Here is a 15,373-nt window from a genome sequence, read left to right on the forward strand (position 1 = left end):
AAAAGATAAAGAATTTTAACAATTATAAGAAAAGTAGTATTTTTTTTTTCTTGATAGAAATAAAAAAAGAAAGATGATTTTATCGGATCCTTACTGGATCAAAATAATTATTTTTTTGAGTTCTTTTATTTTTTTTTTATTCAGAATTATTAACTAGTGGATTTTGGAACGGATTTATTGCCTTTCATTATGTTTGTAGAAAAGACTATCATATTTGAAACTTTTCCTTTACATAAGATAAAAGCAAAGAATTACTAAAATTTTTTTCCTTTTTTATCAAATTAATAGCCTCATTCAATTTGAAAATTTTAATTCAATTAGATATACTTTTTTTTCGAGTTTGACCAATTACTAGAAAAATGAAGTTAAAGTCTTTTTATTAGGATAAATCCAATTTAGAGTCTTAAACTTTATTACTGTATTTTATTCCACGTATATATGGAATATAACGAAAAAGGCAGATCTCGACTATACAAAACAAAGAAAAAATTGAAGATTTAGTTACGATTAGAAATATACTTTTTTGTCTTTTTCCATAGATCCTTTACTCATACTCATTCAATTGAATGGATTGATCCAATTAATAAAAATTATGTTTCGTAATTTCATAATCCAATTTTTTTCAATTAGAAATTCAAAAAATTGGATACAAATCACGAGAATGTATATTCTTCCTCGAATTTTTCATTGAGAGGTAAAGGATTAAATCTTTTTAAGAAATAAAGTTTTTCACCGGAATATGGAGCCAAGGATCCCTTAACTATTAGAATAGAGTTAATAGAACGAATCACACTTTTACCACTAAACTATACCCGCTACGATGCGATTATTGTATATAAATGAACCTTTTGTCGAGTAAGACATTTTGAATTTTATTTTAAATTTTCATTTAAATTTAATATATAATTATTCAAATTAAATATATAATTATAGAATATTTATTTAATTTAATATATTAAATTAAATAAAATAGTTCCATATAAAAATAAAAGAATAAAAAAAATATAAAAAGTAATTTTGAAAGTAATAAAAGTAATAAAATAAAGAAAAGAGGGAAAAAGGCTTTTTTTTTATTTTCAAGCCTTACCTGTTGTGTAATGTAACATAGTAAGTATCCTTTTTCAATCGGGAGAGATGGCTGAGTGGACTAAAGCGTCGGATTGCTAATCCGTTGTACGAGTTATCCGTACCGAGGGTTCGAATCCCTCTCTTTCCGGTTCCGGTGATGACTTGGAATTTTTTTCTTTTCTTTTAAATTTAGCGAACTTTTTTGTTTTATTTAATATTTAAAAATGTAGAATAGTAAAATACTAAGAACATTGAAAAATCAAGAAAAACCCTTATATTTTTTTTTTATTTTAATTTTATATATTTTATTTTTTTATTCTTCACGTCCGGGATTACGTCCTGGATCATTAGATAAAAATCCAAAGATGAATAGAGAAACAAAGAATATCACTACTGTGTAAACAAAGAGTTTGAGAGTAAGCATTATAAAATCTCCAAGATCTTTTTTTGGTTTGGAAAAAAAAATAGATTCTCTATTTTTATACCACATATTCTATTTTAACACCAAGACATGGAGCGGTTTCTAGAAATAGAAAATAATTTTTCTAAATTCAAAATTCATTTGTAATAAAAGTCGAGTCTTTAATTGCCAAAAATTTTGTTTCATACCGAAAATTAGATATTTTTTCATAACTACAAAAAGGATTCTAATAGGATCTGCAATGGAAAAAAAGTTTAGAATGAAAAAAAATGGGGTGATCCAGAATTCTCGCGTTTATAGTTTATATTTATACAATAACTTCAATATTTGAATTAAGAGTTTATACTTTATACTATAAGACTTATCTGATCTTATCAATTGCTATAATTTTTTTTCTCAAATAAATCATGAATTATTTTAGGACAGCATTAAAGATCTCATCGAAAACTTACAGCACCGCCAAACAAAGGCTAATAGAAAAAGAGTACAGGGATTACTGGCATAACATCTACGATTGGATTCAAAAAGGCGTAGGCTTGGGCAATTTTGTGAAGAAAAATTGCTTGAATAAAGGGCAGAATTAAGACAGATACAAATTAAACTAAAAATATTAAGCATAACAAACATTTTGTTCTTGAAGATAATTTTATTTTGACTGAGTTATTAAGATAAAAGAAAAAAAAGAAAAGATATAAAAATTGATAAAAAATAAAGATAAAGAAAGGTAGATTAAAAACCCTTCTTTATTAAACTTTATAAAATTTATTAAACTCACCCAATCAAAAATCCTTCAATTCTCAAATCAAAAAAGAATAGAGGAAATCATATTTTTATACAGTATCTTAATTGAATTATATATTATGATCAATAAATTGAATTTAATTCTATATCTACACATAGAAAAATCCGAACAACAAGCTAATATATTTTCTAGATATTTGGTGGGAATTGACGAAGAGCTAATACCAATATTAGTTTTTATTAGTGTTGAATAGAAATTCAAATGGGGCGTGGCCAAGTGTTGAAGTTGGCTTCTAAATCCATCTATGGATTTGTGACATAAATTTTTTTATAAGATCGAGAAACATCACTTATTAGTAAAAATGTCCTAGTGAATTATCCAAGTGGCGACTCCCATCTCCACGCTAGTCTCTGTGAGTAGATAACGTGTTTCCAATTAAGTTAAAAAGCCTTATAATATCGTAGTCGCTAAAGATATTTGGGTGCGTGTCCAAAACTACTGCCTACATACGTCATTGAGTAACTCTCTAATTCAGCTTTTTATTATGTTATTTTAAAAGAGACATTGTCCTAAATGTTGAGAATTGCCCTTATTTTGTACAATTAAATAAATTTGAAGTTTTGTTGTTTGACAGTCTAGAGAACAAAAATTAAACAAGAAACAAGAAGGAAAAGAAAAAGGAAGGAAAGAAAAAGAAACAAGATTAGAGACAACCTCGAAGCTAGAGGGGCATGGCCCCCTAACTGGTGGTTTTAGTACTGTATATTTATGTACTGGTGCATTAACAGGTCGTTAATGGATAAATAAATTGTATCTTTTTTATCATTTAGTTATATGTACTGTCTTATATGAAAATTTATTTTTATAATTTTTTTGTGTATTTGGAAGAGAATAAGAAGAAAAATAGAATTAGAATGATAAATTATGATTAAGAAAATCATATAAGTGATATAAAAAATAGAGTTACGTAAGAAATGGATCAATAATTCTATTTAATCAGTTCTAAATATAAAATTCCTGAAAAAATCAATTCAAAAAATCAATCACCTCAAAACAGGCCAAGTCTTAGAAATCGTGGCAATCTATCAGATGCAGCAAAGAACTGCAGCGAGTAGCTGCACGGTGGCGGAAAAGGGAGAGCATCAACAAAGAATGACTTTCGAGTAGCGACAAAGAACGATAGCAGAGAATGGAGATGAGCACCTCCGATCTCTGGCAGAGAAATAATGAAAAACGACCGTCGAGCAGCAGTGAAGAATGGAGATGGGCATCGTACAATGAAGAACAACAGTGACCTTTGAATTCTAATTCGACACTAGAGATGAGTTTTGAAATGAGAATTATTTTAATAATAAATTTAAATATAATAAAATTAGAATTAAAAAATAAAATAAATTATTTACTCTCTTTCATTAGTGTGTTATATACTCTGCAAACAGATGTTATTTGTAAAAGTGTTTCCATCTAATAAAGGGCCTAAAGTACAGTAAAAATATTTTTTATTTGTATTTTTTGCGGCTAAAAAAAAATAAGGACTTATGTGCTCTTCGCTCCAACCATTGGGGGCTTATTTGCACCTTCTTCCTTTTATTTATGTGCGTTGCAGAAAATTTTAAATAATTTAACTCGTTATTATTCAAATTTAAATTATTTTAAATACATAAGTTGATATTTTATGATTGGTATTGTAATTACACGGGGAGTCACCAATATAAAGGCAATGAAGGATTATCATATAATAATATAATTATAATTAAATAGTGCATACGACCTTTAATGGGTATTTGGTGTAGAAGTGTTGTGCATCTGTTAGTTGTTTCTTACTCGACAATGATATTAAACAGTTTAGTAAAACTTAACAATTAATAGCTAATAGTTGATTTAGTTTCAATCAGCTCCTGATAATATTAATTCTACTTTAGAGTTTTTTCTTATCGACAACGACTTATAATATATTTAATTATCCTTTTATTATTTGAACAATATTATCGTTATTAAAACTTATCAATAATAATTTAATTTTAATTAATCTCATATGATTAAATTATTGTAGTTCACGATAAATGACTGTTATTTTAAATAATATTTAATAGTTAAATAATTATGATATTTGAGATTATTTTTTTATTAGTAGAATTTAAATTTTAATCTCTGCTATTAAAATAATTTTTAAAAATAATTTTATTAAAAAATATAATTGAGTTAAATAAAATTAATCATAATATTCTTTGTAAGCTTTCTCTTATTAATTTGTATCATTAGAATTAGTTTTATAAAATAAAATATATTTGAAGATAAGTTATACTCTTGATGGTTATTTAATATATTAACAACAACTATTAATAAAATGTTACTAGCTACGTTAGTAGAAAACCAACACAAATCCTTAGTGAGGTTTATTTAATGATAACTATTTTCTTTTCATATACATTATACGTGAATGATAATAATTTGACTCATTATTATTTATATAATAAAAAATAAAATAATTTTAAAATAGTAAAAATATGATAATTTATTTAACAAATTAAGATCAAATTAAATATATAATTAATATGAAAAATATAATTGATATATTATTTTTATGATTAAAAATAATTAAAAACTAATTTATTAGTTAATATAATATTAAAAAATAAAATTATAATACTATATACTAAAATTAAAATCATTATTGATTTAAAGTTATAATAGAGTTGGACTTATAGAATTAGACTTATATTTAATGAATTATTAGTTGTAAATATTATATATTATTAAATTAAGTTAATAAATAACTAAATTAAAATAATAAATTTATACTATATATTTTAATTGAAAAAATGATATTAACGTACTATACTATACATGTGAATATTAATAATTTGACTTGTTATTATCTATATAATAAAAACATAAAATAACTACTAAATTAATAGTTATATATTGTCTATACCGGTACTATATTAATTAATATTAACATTTATAATAACAATAAAGATAAAAGACTCATATTAACTAAAAATGGCACTTGAAAAAGTTGTAATAGGATTCAAATACTCAACCTTTCTTTATCTTTTTAAACTTAAAAAAAAATACTAATTTGTTACTTAATGTTAATGTTGTGGACTAAATAAATATTTTCAATAGAATTAGATTATTTTAATAATTGAAGATAACAATTAATTCAAATTTAATTAATTAAATAATTATTAAAATTCTTTTAGTAAATCTGTTCATGCACCCTCTCTTCTCATATTTATACATGTTATGATATATTAATAATTTATATTTATATATTAATTATTATTAACTATATACACTTATATATAATTATATATTCAATACAGATTATTGTTATTTTTCTAAATCTCTTTTATTAATTAATTTTTGTTTTATTAATATTGATAATAAAAACTTAAGATGATTTAAATTAATAAATAATAATAATAATTTAATAATAAATTCATAAAATTTATAAATTTAATTTTTAATTATATTTATAATCTATTTATTCTTTTTATCATTTTAAAATTATTATTTTAGTTTTCAAAAATCTAAGTATATAGCTATATGTATCTTATTAAAATCATTGATCCCATTTTGTCAAAAATATAATTTACCATTTTTTATATATTATCGATAAATTCCAATTATATATAGTTATTTAGGGTATTTTAGAGCTGTAATAATATATTTTTTATATGTAATATGGTAAAAATAAGTGTTTATACCTCACTTAAGTTTACTTGTTTATTTTGAGGCAATATTAGCCAAGATAGAAAAATATGGAGTAAAATACTAAAAGATCGGCTTAAATAGGACTTCTGATGTCAATGGCTCAAGATTAAGATGCATAGATTGCTATTTGCAAGATCTAGCTGAAAATCATTATTTATCTGAGAAACATTTTAGTCATTTTTTATAATTATTAGGATTTATATTAAGATTTGTTTATGAGATAATATTTGGTGGAGATAAGGATATCTATAGTCTTATCTATTAGATAGACTTATCCTGGATATACTTATTTTGAAGAAGAATTATTTAGAGGAGGACTCTTCTCTATATATATCTCTGCAAACATAGTTCTAAAAGATGAGGAGAGGTTTTCTCATATTTGATGTCTGCATCTTTCACTGACACTTAGTTTTAGTTTCATTGTTCTTTTAAGATTTAATGAGTTTTTCAAGAAGTGGAATGAGGACCAATCATCTTTCTACTTGAAAAAATCCTGAATTTAGAGGAAGCTTTAATTTTCAGAGTTATTTTTATATTTTTCTATATAATACCATGATTATCGGGTTAAATATGTTATGCTAATTTTCTTAAGTGTTTAATTTAACATTTTACTTATGCATGAACCTTGCTATTTATTTATTTAATGAGTCATTTCTTTACATTCATATTTTTATTAGTTTCAGTTATTATTGTTAGTTACCCATCATATCAATTTAATATAAGTAATTATTTTAAAAATATTTAGGTTGAATGTATTAGAGACACAGTTTTTGCTTCAATCTATGTTGGTACAAGAGACTCTAGTTGTATCATTAGTTTAAGTGACTAAAGAAAAAGGCATACCACAATCTCATTCATTAGATATAGGCTTAAAGTAAAACAAGGGGATTACTAAGTAAATGGCTAGGCTACAATACTATTTTCATCATATAGTTTTAAATCATAAGCATTTATATTGCATATTTATTTATTGTTTGGTTACTTTTATTTATAAATATCATATTCTCTCAAAATATTAGTTTAGAATTATTAGATTTATTTTTATTATTTTGTATTAATAATTAGTCTATATAATAAGTGGCCTCATAGTTCCTTGAAAGATCGACCTCAAAACGAAATTACCGATTTATTATAAAAGCAGTTCGTGGACTTGTAAGTACTAACTTAGATACATCAGTTATATATACAATAATTTTAGTTAGGACATAGTAAACTATATTTATAAATATTACTAAACCATAGGATATCAAATTAATAAATTACAATGAAATATTTAATTTTTAGATCTTTATTGCTTATTCGGTGTCACATAATATTAATTTTATACTTATCATTAATTGTCGAATTTAATACTATAATCTCAAATATTATCAAAAATAAATTGAAATTTTCATTTCTAGTAGAAGAGGTTATTTATTACAAGATCAATAGCATGTAAAACGCATCTACAATCACCTTTTATTACTTCTATTATCTTTTTCTTTAAAGAAATAAAACCAGTTATATTTTTGTTGTGCCATAATCTCCTCTTTTGAATTGTTAACATGAGAACACTGATTTTGAAACAAAAGAAATTGAAAACACTAAGTATAATCTCAAATGCACTTTAAAATTTCATTTTCTTGGTTAAATTTCCACAAATATTCTCATTCTAAACATTTTTGTTTCCTTTCTCTGTACAGCTATATAAATTAGTTATAACTTCAATCTACAAAAGAATTGCATTTTATATTAGTTTATTTCAATTATTAACATATTTATTTGCAATAGATGTAATCTATTTTTTGTTATTCTAAAATAGTATGACAGAGCATATTACTTTTTCAAATATATAGCTTTATCTTAAGATTATTTAATAGAAATCATATAAATTATATTATCATTATGTTTTTTTAGAAATTAATGACTTAAATTAATTTGAAATAATTCTCCATCTTAAAAATATACTTATTAAACTACTAGTAAATAATAGATATGGATTGAAATTTAGGATATATGACTTTTTTAGTTTTTATTAAACTTGCATTTTAATTATTTGATATAAAATAAGAATAAAAATAAAAGATATAGAAATAACATAAAATTGATTAAAAAGTTATTAATTATAGAATTTATTGTAGTTATTAGTAATAAGATTTTCTATCAGTATTAATAATTATGGTGTCTTTATTTTTCTTTCATAGTGCTAGATTCTCTTTGTGTCAATGTCTTAAACATTCTACATTAGTATGCTGATCACTATAATTTTAAATCATTTTGGTGTCTTAATTTTTATATATTTATATTATAACTTTTATGTTCTAGTGCCTTACCTTTTATTCCTTGGTGTTTTTAGCTTTTAAGTAGTACAAATTAAACCTTTTCTTAGCACACTATTTTTTTTACTTTTAATTTGGAAACATCCAAACAAGTCTTTACATTGTTGCTTTTTTATATTTTAATTATGTAAGAAACTTTAGCTTTTAGTCTTCAGAATGAAAAAAAGAAAAATAGTATAACATTTGACATATTAGTCAGTGTGGAGAAAAGTAAATGTAATCAGTTGAATAAGTCATCAGATTACAAATTAATGGTTTAAATTTTTTTATATAAAATGGATGGCTGAGATTGCATTATAACACATAGGTACTGCATGGTGACCTCTAACTTGGGTATTTAAATAAATTTTTAATTTTTAATTTTATTTTTATAGAATTATATTTATTTCAAATATACTAGAATTTGGACTTTTTTTAAATAGAATTGAATACTTTTAACTTATCCAAATTCGCTCTAACCTTAATTTAGTTTATCTATTATAAAATTAGATAGTTTCTAATAAGAAATTTACTCCTTTTAAATTTTAAATAAAAAAAAGTTTTACTTTCTAAAATTTAGATGGAAACTCTTCTATTAAAAAATAAATATTTATATTATTATATGTGTTAATACTGATAATTAATTTAATGTATTTCTTTTTTAAAAAAATTTCTTCATTTATATATAAAAGATATTTTCTATATGTATATGTGTGTGAATATTAAAATTTAATTTATTCTAAAACTTTAGTTAGTTTTGAGTTGTTTTTAGAGCAAATTATGTGTTTTGTATTAGAATCATCCTGTTTTAGTTTCCTTTGTGTCTCAGGTATTTTTCTAGGTACATCATCAGAGTTAGAGAGAAATCGGACCAAAATCAGGAAGAAACGAACGAATCGGGGGCGCTAGATTGTTCAACATGCCCATGCTAAGGAGGACAATTAGGGTCAAAGGGCGTGCTGAAATGCCTTACCCATAGCGAGAAGAAGTAATTTACAACACGGTTTTCGAGAGTGACACGGCCTAGGAGCATGCCCGTGCTGAGCAGCATGGCCCAAATCCAAGTCATGCTAAAAAAGGCCAAATGTACAATTTTAGATCAACACGGCATGGATTCAAGTCGTGCTAGCACGACCCAAGTCCAAGCCATGTTGGATCTCAAAACCTAATTTAAAAGAAAATAAAAAGAAAGAGAAGGGGAATTGGAGGATTCTAGAGAGAAAAGAACTTTGGGATGTTCAAGACAGACTTTGAGAGCAACCTTCTAGACAATCAAGAAGAGGAAAACGAAGACGAATTCCACTTCAACATCATCCAGATAACTGTTTTTGAGGATTGGATTGAAGATTCAAAGGAAAGACGAAGGAGATCTTGAGCTGCAGAGATTGGATTCGGAGTTATTCAAGAGGGGATAGCATTTCCACCATTTGAGAAAAGGGTGTTCATATTCTTTTCGATTCTTTTTACTTTGTATTTGATTCTTGTATTAGTTTAATCACGAACATGTGTAACTAATCTTATTAAACCTATTTAGGGTGTTCTTTAGTTATGCTAGGCTTATTTTATGCTTAACTAATTGGATTGTTGATTTAAGATTGTAGTTTTCATTCAAGTGTACTAAAATATATTGTTTTTTTTTTCATTATTGAATCAATTTGAGAACCCCTTTGTAATTGAGAAATTCAATTGAGTTTGGATAACTGCTTGTATGATTAAGTGATTTGCATCTTAGAGATAAGTGTAATAACTTACTTGAATAAGAACTTGACATTCTTATTAGCACTAATTTAGAGATTGATGCTATTTTAAAATCAATTGTTAGTAAGAGATTGCAACTTTAGATCTTTAGGATTAGGAATTGGTTAAATCAAGAGAGAGGCTAATTCATTCAAGAGATTATCCACATATCACAATTCTAATCAATCAATTCATAAATTATTATTTTTAAGCCGACTAGCTAAAAGGATCCCCAATTAGGTTAACTCATCTCATTGTCTTTTTTAAACTTTTATTTTCTTTGTTAACATTTAGTTTTGATTTGCATTCTCAATCATTTTTAATTAATGATCTTCACCACCTTTTGAGCGGTTATATAATAGGAACAACATAGTAGCAGTAACTTCTCAGTTTCCATGGGATACGACATTGATACTTTCCATAGCTAGGTTACATTCAATAGGTGCACTTGCCTGTAGATTACTAGTCATTTTTAGCCAGCATCACTTTCATGAACTACTGCCGGTGAATGTGTGGAAGGCTCTAACTACAACCGTTATTATGAATAAAGATATGTTTAGACTTGAAGCCGAGATCTCAATTATCCTATGCAAGCTTAAGAGAATTTTTCCTTCGAGTTTCTTTTATTATATGGAACATCTTGCTATACACTTACCATACGAGGCTCGCATTGCTGGATCCATTAAGTTTCGCTGGATGTATCCATTTGAGAGGTTAGAAAGATCTATCACTTTAATCTTTGTAATATTCTAAAGTTTTCTTTCATTTGATACTGGCGCGATAACTTTGTAGGGATCTTCGGGAATACAAGAAGAATGTGAGAAATAAGGCACAAGTAGAAAGCTCAATATGTAATGCCTATTTAGTAGAGGAGGCATCTGCTTTCTACTCATACTACTTTGAGGATCATATGGCAATAAAAGCAAAAATTGTGCCTCGCAATTATAAAGGTGGGGGCGGAGATGATCAACCAGTTTATGAAGGAAACCTATCTATTTCCATATATGGTGAAAGATAATTTGGCTGCTCAAGAACAAGACATATGACACCAGAAGAATACAAAGCTGCTCAGTCATACATTTTGCTTAATTCCAAAGAAGTAGATCCATACATGAGGCTAGTATCCTCTTTTTATGAAAGACTTAATAACTAACATTACGATTTTCTTAAAAACATCATCTAACATTGCACTTTATAGTATTTACATGGATATATTACGACAACATAATCCAAACATTACAAATGAAGAAATGAATAAAAAACTTGAAATGGACTTCCATATATGGTTCAAATCATACGTGAGTCTTCTTCTTCTAGTAGTGTTTATCGATAAAGTGAATGTTTTATAATACATTCACTCAATGTAGTTTTAATATTTCAGGCACACGATCCATTAAGTAATATTCATAATAATTTCCTTAAGGATCTTATAAAAGGGCCTTTAAGTACTGTTACGACATACCCAGGGTATTTTATAAAAGGTTATAAATTTCATACAATAGGGCATAGTTCAATGAATAGTGGGGTATGCATGAAAGACCAAAGTTATAGTGTTTTTGAGAATGATTTCTACGGTCAACTAATTGAGGTTGTTTAAATTGAATATCCTAATTGGCCAATTAAGAGAATGATTTTATTCAAGTGTGAATGGTTTTAATCCAACGGCTAATGTGGATAGAAAGGTTCATGCCAATATAAAATTATTGAAATCAATCACAGAAGATGAGATAGAAAATACGAACCAATTGTTCTTGCATCACAAGCAGCTTAAGTGTATTATTGCTTGTACCCATCCATGCAACGAGACAAAAGTGATTGGTGGGTTGTCTCGAAGATTAAGCCTAGAGGAATTGTTGATATCCCAAAAAGCTCTTCCCAAAATAGACATGCATTTGCATAACTCCCATTTTAGGATGAGTTAACTGAAATTCATGCTATTAAGACATTAGAAAAAGATCAAGTTATAACATTGGATGATCTGACGGGTGCTTTGATTGATATTGCAAACAATGACATTTCTTCAGGAGAAGAATCAGAACTACAATCAGAAACTCTCTTTAAATCAAAGGACGAATTAGATATGGATAATATAAATAACATTGATAGTGAATAAAGTTACTTGTAATGTTGGTTATATGATTAAGTGGTTGTATTTTAGTTATCCATGTAATGTTTCACTTTTATATGTTAATTTATTCTATTTTATATTAATTTGCTTATAATTTTTTTATGAATATTTTATTCGACAAGATGTCAACTAGATGATACCATGCACATAGCATCCGGAATGGTGGACAGGGTCGAGGCTCAGGCGAGCGACCTCTATCCGCTGGTAGTTCGTCCGCAGCGCCTACCGATTCCACCACTCCATCCATATCCACATCTACATCTCCAAACACATTGACAGCTCCACCCTCACCTTCAGTTCTACCCACATCAACAGCTCCACCCATGTTTATAGCTGCATCCTCCAGTGCACCTTTATCCACTCAAGCGCCATTGTCATGTATATTGGCAGCTACTTGTACTACTTCACACCCATCTTCATCCACTCGAGTGCCATCCCAAACATCACATCCATCTCCATCATAGTCGACTACTCTTGTGACTCCTACCGTTATGTTAAGCTCGGGTAGTTGTGGTAGTGGTTGTAAGAGAATATGTTTAGAGAATAGAAAGTAAGTAATATTTTATGCTTTAGTTTATGTTCATTATATTTTTTCAGTCTAACTAATATTATGTGTGTCTAATGTAGATTTGTTGAGTCTCACCACATGTCTGCCTATATATTCAATATATTTAGGGAGGCTATCTGTCATAAGGGGTATACATGGAAGGTAGTGACACCAAAAGCTCGAGAGAGATATTGGACTGACTTATACAATTATTAATTAAAATATATATATTATTATGATGTGTTTTGTTGAGTACTATTCTTAAGGTCAGTTGTATAATTGATAGTTTTTGTATTCATTGACTTTATCGAGGTTAATGCCTATTTTGAGAATTTTTTTATTGACTTGTAATATGTTTTATTGAGTTGTGAAATGCTTAATGTATTATAGGTAATTTGCCTCAATTATTTGAGGTTTGGATAATGCATATAATAGGAGAGACTGCTGAATTTTTAAGAATATTGTTATGTTTAATTTTTTTATATATATATTGCAAAAAAAAAAACTGAGGGGGAGGATTCTATTCATGAGATGGTGAAACTAGCATGGGAGCAGCTGACTACCAGGAGATACATCGATATGCTGCATAAGTGGAAGGATAAGGGACGATCCCATGTGTTCCAAAGGACGTTTGGCATAGATGGCAAGCAAAGTGGCCAGAGAATTCCTTTCGAGCACTCGCAGCACATCAATTCAAAAACCGTTAGGGTGAGACAAGAGGCCCTGGATTGGGCCGACATGCCACATTTGTGGCTCCATCTCTATTCAGGAGCACGCTAGAAGGATTATAAGGTTGTTATGAATTATATTTTTAATATAATTTAACAAGTTATGAAAAAATGTCAATTTATTTTTTATTTTCAAGAGAGGGCTGGAGGTGCACCCCCAGGCATAGTCCAATTGTTTAATGAGACCCACATGACTAGAGTCGATGATGAATTGAGGCGCTATGTGGATGACCGTGCCAAGCAAGTTGGGGTAAGTGCATAATAATAAACATATTAATTTACTTAATTTATTTTATTAATTTAATTAATTAATTTAGTAGCTCCAATTTATTTATTTTATATATTATATTACATTGAATGATTGTGTAGGAAAGCCTTAAAGAGCGCCTAGCTGAGGCGCCTCACGATAAAGACGGTAATTATGTGCCACTATCCCAGGAGGAGGAGGAGAGAATTTTCTTAGAGACAGTTCAGGCTTCCTCACATAGTAGATACCTATATGGGACAAAAAAGAATAAGATGTCTTCATATCAGTCTGAGGTCTCGATCTCCACAGCTGCCACTAGTAGGATTGACGAGTAGTGCTTTCGACAGCTTGAAGATACTACCATTTAGTTGAGTCAATTATAAGATAAAGATGAGTGGCTTCAGATGCTGGAGAATATCGTGCGCCAGTTGGTTTTGGGGATGACCTAGAGCATTAAGTAGCATGTCCCTGGCACATCTACCCAACCCCCGACAATGACTCGTAGTAAAATCCATCTTCTGGCAAGTCGTGAGTTTATTAGTATTTATCATTTCTATTTCTATAACTCTCTGACTATACATCGGTTTTGCCACCTGGGATTTGTTTATTTTTTGTTATTGGATGATTGCACTTATTAATATTTTGTATTTTACAAAAATCTAAATTTCAATTACATTCCTCTTTTATTTGGTTATTTCATAATTTAAAGTTTTATTTATAACTATATATAATATATATAACTTAAACAATATGCAACACAATATTAATAACACTAAATATATTAAGAATATCAAATTGAAATTAATATTAAGAATTTCAATATAAATTAGCAATCTCATGCTTAGTGGTCTTTGATGTGATAACTAAATAGAGACCACTTAGAGACCACAATTATTTAGTAACTAAGTTAGATACCAGCAGGTTAGCGACCAATGTTTTGTAGTCTCTAAATAGCTACCACTTTAGCAACCACACATAAATGGTCTCTACATAGCTACCATCGCACGTGATCGCTAAGTGGAAGCTAATTAGTCCACGAGTGGTCTACCCATCAATGCATTAGTGACTAATAGAGGACCAGGTAGAGACCACTTTTGAGGTAGCTAATTAGCGACCACTCTGATTTTGGGTCACTATTTTTGTTAGCGACGAAAGTTTTAGTGACCACCACCTTTGATCTCTAAGTAGTCGTTATTTAACTTTAGCAACCACTTAGAGACCACAATCGGAGGTTTCTAAACTTTTTTTTTTTTTTTATATAGTGAACATTCTATCAATTTGAATCAATTTAAATCTATGATTTTATAATCGAGTGAAGTTTTAGTTTACATGGTCTTGATTCCACTCCAGGCATTTGAATGCAACCCATTGAACTCTTAACTAGCAGTGCAAATCAAACGAGTTAAGCTGAGCTTCAACATGTTTAGGCTTGATTCATTTATAAAACAAATTTGAATTTGAGAATTGTTTGCTTATTAAATGAGTCTGAGCATGAATCAAACACTATTATTCTCAGATGATGTCCACAATTTGAATTAAATTTTTATTAATATATATATAAGTTTAAAATAAAATCTTTTTCAAATATCAATAAAAATACAAATTGTACATGCAATTTTCATAATACTTAATAAAATATATATATATATAAGTAAATATATAAATACCAATATAAGAATATAAATTTTAATTTTAATCCTTATAATATTTAAACTTTTGTTAGAAAAATAGGTATGAC

The 15,373-nt window shown here is 27.5% G+C and overlaps 1 non-coding gene across 1 annotated transcript; it reads left to right on the plus strand.

Annotated features, from left to right (window-relative positions):
* The first annotated feature begins 1,128 nt into the window (after positions 1-1,128).
* Positions 1,129-1,216, plus strand: TRNAS-GCU. The gene has a single exon. It is a non-coding gene; the product is annotated as a tRNA-Ser (tRNA).
* Positions 1,217-15,373: the final 14,157 nt, after the last annotated feature.

Source organism: Ricinus communis, chromosome 10 (assembly GCF_019578655.1).
Source record: "Ricinus communis isolate WT05 ecotype wild-type chromosome 10, ASM1957865v1, whole genome shotgun sequence".
Lineage (NCBI taxonomy): Eukaryota > Viridiplantae > Streptophyta > Magnoliopsida > Malpighiales > Euphorbiaceae > Ricinus > Ricinus communis.